Source organism: Bubalus bubalis, chromosome 17 (genome assembly GCF_019923935.1).
Source record: "Bubalus bubalis isolate 160015118507 breed Murrah chromosome 17, NDDB_SH_1, whole genome shotgun sequence".
In the NCBI taxonomy this organism is placed as follows: domain Eukaryota; kingdom Metazoa; phylum Chordata; class Mammalia; order Artiodactyla; family Bovidae; genus Bubalus; species Bubalus bubalis.
Window position 1 is genome coordinate 24275246 of NC_059173.1, and position 5638 is coordinate 24280883.

Below are 5638 nucleotides of genomic sequence, written 5' to 3' on the forward strand. Positions count from 1 at the left end.
GTGGCTTGGGTGGATGACTTGATGGGACCAGGTGTATGGGGGAATGTCTCACTTTCTAAGTCAGTTTTCTACAACAAATTCAATTTTTCATATGCACATCTGTACCCAGCAAATTCATTTATGCCATAATACAAAGTATAAAAATTCATGTCTGGATCTGCCCAAAAAAAATTAATTTTGTTGGCTATTAGCACTGCCAGAACAAGAGAGGGCAAGTTTGGCATTTTTACCAGCTATGTGTGGAAGGTAGTTTTGATTGATGATGGGCTTCTCCTGTGACAACATGCCTCCTCTCACAGTGGCTTGAACATTCGAAACTCTGACTGCGGTCGGCCACAGTGATGGGCAGAATAAAGGCCCCCAAAGATGTCCACATGCGAATTCTCGGGACCTGTTGACAGGTCCTTATCAGGCAAAGATAACTGCATGTATTAGCCAACTTGAGATCAGCCTGGGTTATGTGCATGGTCCAGGCATTATTATAAGAATCCTTAAAAGTGGAAGAGGAGGCAGAGGTCAGAGGGATGTGGGTGACTCAGCGTGCAGACGCTGGCTTTGCAGAGGGAGGGTTGGGGTTCTAGCCAGTGGATGCAGGCAGCCTCCTGAGGCTCAAAAAGGCCAGAAAAGTCATCTCTGGTAATTCCCTAGAGGCCCAATGGTAAGGACTTGGTCGTGCTTCCACTGCAGGGGGGCCCAGTTCAATCTCTGGTCGGGCAACTGCTGCTGCTGCTGCTAAGTTGCTTCAGTCGTGTCCAACTCTGTACGACCCCATAGATGGCAGCCCACCAGGCTCCCCCATCCTTGGGATTCTCCAGGCAAGAACACAAGTGGGTTGCCATTTCCTTCTCCAGTGCATGAAAGTGAAAAGTGAAAGTGAAGTTGCTCAGTCGTGTCCGACTCTTAGCAACCCCATGGACTGCGGCCCACCAGGCTCCTCTACCCATGGGATTTTCCAGGCAAGAGTACTGGAGTGGGGTGCCATTGCCTTCTCCGAAGATCCCACAAACCGCAAGGTACTGCAAAAAAAAAAAAAATAATAATCTTTCCTGGAGCCCCCAGGAAGGAACACAGACCTCGACTTTGGCCCAGTGAGAACTGTGTCAGATCCCTAACCTGCAGAAGCCTGGGAGAACACCTGTCTATGGCATGTAGTGAAGGCAGTCCTAGGAAGGTGTTAATAGGATTGTTTTTTCTTGGGACTTCCTTGGTGGTTCAGTGGCTAAGACTCCACGCTCCCAGTGCAGGGGGCTTGGGTTCCATCCCTGGTCAGGGAACTAGATCCCACGTGCTGCAAGTATTAGTATCTTGCTGCAACCAAGATCCAGCACAGTCAAATAAATAAATAACAAATATTTAAAGAGAAATGTCTTCTCTCCAGGTCTAGAGCCAGAAGTGTGGGTGGGGCCATGTCCTCTGAAGGGTCTGGGGGAGGGCCGTTTCTGGCTTCTTCCTGCCCCGGAGTTGCCGTGTCACACTCAGTGTCCTTGACTCATGGAAGCATCGCTCCATCCACTCTGCCTCCATCGTCACACGCAGGGTGTCTCGGCCCGAATTGCCCTCGTCTCGTAAGGACACCAGTCGTATTGGATTTAGGGCCCACCTTGCTGACTTGATCTTACCTTGACTCTGTCTACAAAGATGCTATTTCCCAACGAGGGCACACTCACAGGGTCACCCCAGCACAGCAGCTGTATCTCTACAGGGATGGCTAAGAGGCAGGTCTGGTACAGGGAGGGTCTGGCCTTTCACGCTCGCAGCTTTGAGTCTGGGGGCCCGTCTGGCCACCCTGTGCAGAGTTGTGGTGGGTGCATAGTTTTTTCTGTGTCCTTTTCTCTTCTCCCTCCCAAGGTTGTGGTCCCGAAGGCTTTGACTAACAGTGTGAGGGCACTGGCCCCCACACACTGGGGGTGGCAGGTTCGGGCTCCTGTGGGGGACCTTGAAAACCTCCACCTCCTTTGCTCCCTTCTTTTCTCACTCATCCGACCCAAGCCCAGCCCCACCCCCACCCCCACACCCAGCAGCGAGAATGTCACTTTGGGCTTCCACCACTTTCCCAAGACCATAATGTTCACTTTATACAAATGCTGGGATTTCACAAAGCTTTCTTTTCTCTGTTCTCAAAAACAGAAGGAACGCAAAGCCCTCCCTTGCCCCACTTGGGCCCTGCTGCTGCCAAGTCGCTTCAGTTGTGTCCGACTCTGTGCGACCCCATAGACAGCAGCCCACCAGGCTCCCCCATCCCTGGGATTCTCCAGGCAAGAACACTGGAGTGGGTTGTCATTTCCTCCTCCAATTCATGAACTGAAAAGTGAAAGTGAAGTTGCTCAGTCGTGTCCGACTCTTTGCAACCCCATGGACTGCAGCCTACCAGGCTCCTCCATCCTTGGGATTTTCCAGGCAAGAGTACTGGAGTAGGGTGCCATTGCCTTCTCCGACTTGGCTCCCTGGCTACCACCTATTGTCTCTGGTTCCCTTTAGGGTCAAGTCAGCGTCATTTTATGGGTGCCTAGCTCTCCCCTCTCGGCTGTCTGCAGACCCTCCTCTCCAGCACACCAGCCCTCAACAGTAGTCACCAGGGTCTCCACCTCTGACTCATCACTCAGCAGGAGAGACTTGGTGTCTGTCTCTGCTTCTTTCTGGAGACATGCCCACCCCTCATCCCTCTGACCTTGGAGCATGGGAGCAGCCAGGTTATGTCCCTTCTCTCTGTGTTCTCACAAACCAAGGCTTCAAGCATCACCTACCCCCTAGAATCTCCTGCCCACATTTTGTCGTCAGTCAGGCAGAAGCCACTTTGGTTAAGATATTAGTCTATTTTTAAGAACAACTCATGACTGCAGCTCTGAGCATTAGGGGAGGATTCGTAGAACTTTGTGCAAGTGAGAGATCCTGACTGGCCCGTCCACCTCCAGCTCTGCTGCTGGTGTCCCAAGATCCAGGGCTTCATCATGCGTTTCTTTAGAGCACCATGGTCGGGTGCCTTCCTCTCCACTCCCTACTCAACCTGTTTTGCCAGGAGCCAGAGCCGCTGGAAAATCAGCCTGGCACCGGGAAGAGAATGTGGTTCCTGTCGGGTCGTCGTCACTATGGAGTCCTGGCTGCGGTGAAGTCGCTCCCATCTGGGTCTGCTCAGCTGTCAGCCCTAGACCCTCTTCCCTGCGCTCGGGTCTGGAGGAGGCACTAACATAGGTGAGACTGCAGGTGCAACTCCCTGGCCCTGGCCTGGCTTCCTTTCCAAGGTGCGTGCCTCTTTTAGCCCACTTGGAAATTAGCAAATGCTGATGTTCCAGTTATGCAGTCTGGAGGTGTTTTGTTTTTTCCTTTGCATTTTGTATTGCTCCCTTAATTTGTCTTAGTTCCAAAAGCACTTTTTAAACATGTATTATTTCCCCTAAAAGGCCTTATTTTCAAAACAGCAAGGTGTTACAATGAACATTTGAAAGTATCTGCTCAAATGATTTCTACTTGAAGATGCCCATAAACTGTGTGGTGATTTCAGATTATCACAGCACTCTGCTCTTCTTTAATGTGCTTTTTCAAGCGACAGGATTGTTTTGCACTGAGTGGAACAGTTCACTAATATTGAAGATCATCCATTCGTTATTACCTGGACTTAAGAAGTGATCAGGGTTTCATAAAAGGCCCCCTTTAATTCTGAAAGGACTTGTTGCTTTGAAACTTTGCAGTGTTATATGTATCATTTTGTGCTTTCCCTGCTCTCCCAAGAAGAGGCCACCTCCACATCCGGATGTTGAGGTGGGTGGAGATGCTCCAGTCGCCCCTCAGAGGTGGGACTCCCGCCCGTGAAGCCAGAAAGACGGACAGCAGCCTGCGAGCTCCATGAGAAACCTGGAGATGCGTGAGCTCCTGACAAAGAACTCAGCCTGATGACAACCTTCTCTTTAAACCCGCCCATGAGACTGAGCAGAAATAGAGCGCTCAGTTTCATCCACCTTCAAGGAAGAGAAAGCAGGGACGAGCGTCTTCCAACGGAGGACACGAACACTGGCTGGAGACCCACAGCGAGGTCTACAGGGCAGGCATGTGTTTTAATGAGAGCCCCATGACAGCATACTGGTTTTGTGGATTTGTTTATTCAACTGCTGTTCAGCACCACACAGCAACCACAATGGTACACTCTCTAAATTCAGGTGGAAAGTTAAAAGGCCATCAGTTCTTTAACCGACTGGCTTTCTAGACAGCTTCCCCTTAACAGGAGAGGTGTACCTGGCTACCTGTACAGATTCCCAGCCCATGTAAGGCCCAGAGGCTGGGCAAGGACCTGGGCCCCACATGCCGCCTCCACATGCCTGGGGCACGCCCACCACACAGAGCCCAGGGACAGGCTGGGCTCTCGTCACACAACCCTTTTCCCTTTTGTGCCCGATTCCTTACAGAAAAAAATGTGATTTTTTGACAGCATGAGGTAATGGTTTTCAATATGTAATGGATCCTGAAGGCTGAAACTATACTCCTGGAGAATGGTGTATTTATTTCCTAGAGCAGGGCTTTCCAACCCTTATTTATCTTTAATATAAACTCACACCCAGATGAGTAAGGTGTTTGCTTTTTTGTTCTCCAAACAAAATAACATAAATAATATAAAATTGCATTTTAGTACAGAGCAGGTGGAAGTATCACTCTCCTAGACAATCAAAGAGTTGCATCAGAAGCAGGCATTTTATTGAGACTTTGCACCAGTTCCTGCCTGAGGACCCCTCACACGGTCTACGTGACAGCTGAGGAACTCACATGATGCCCACACATAAAATGCACATATGTGACAATGGTGGACAGAGCACACAGAGAAGCAGTCAATGGGTCTCAAAATCAAGGTGTTTTTATAATAAAGTTATACCAAAAGCACAGCAACAAATGAGGAACAGTTTATTAGACAAAACGAGAAACCCTCACCGCCCAGAGCCAGCGGCTGTCGACAGTTCAGGTTCACAGTGAACACTGCCAAGCGTCCCCGAGCGCGCCAGTGCCCTTCAGCGGAGGCCCTTCCCCGCCAAGGCGGGTCTTCAGTCTCAGTGGTGCCACAGTGAAATCGTACACGAGCATTGACTGGGCGAGCACACGTCAGGCTGCGTCACAGGTTGAGATGAACACATGGTCTTAAATAGTTCTTTCTTAGTACAACATCATGTTCTTAAGGAAACAACAGGAAAGCAATCTCAACAGTTTAAAACATTAGCACTATTTGCAGCAGCAGATAAAATGCATTCACCGCTGGCCTGTACCGAGGAACTTGGTGTTGGCAAGATTTGTGGCTTAGGAGAGAAACCATGAGCAGGACTTCTCTATAAAACCTTCGCGGCACTTGACCACCCTTTCGTTTCTTAACAAATCCTCCTGTTCCTCAATGGAAACAGGTGTCTATTCATCAAGAAAGAAGACAGTGAGCGCAGGTTTTATGGAAAGGAGATGAGATACTTGTTTAACATACTGGGATGCCAACCCGCATGGGTGTCGTCTCCAGAGACTCGGTGTCAGCGTCTGCGGGTGTTTGCCAGAGGAGACCAGCTGCAGGGTGAACCAGGGTCTTCGGTGGCGAGAAGCCTGCAGCAGCCTGTGCATCTGCTCCAGGAAGGCCCGGACGACAGGAGATGAACCACAGGAAAGCACTCACCTAGGC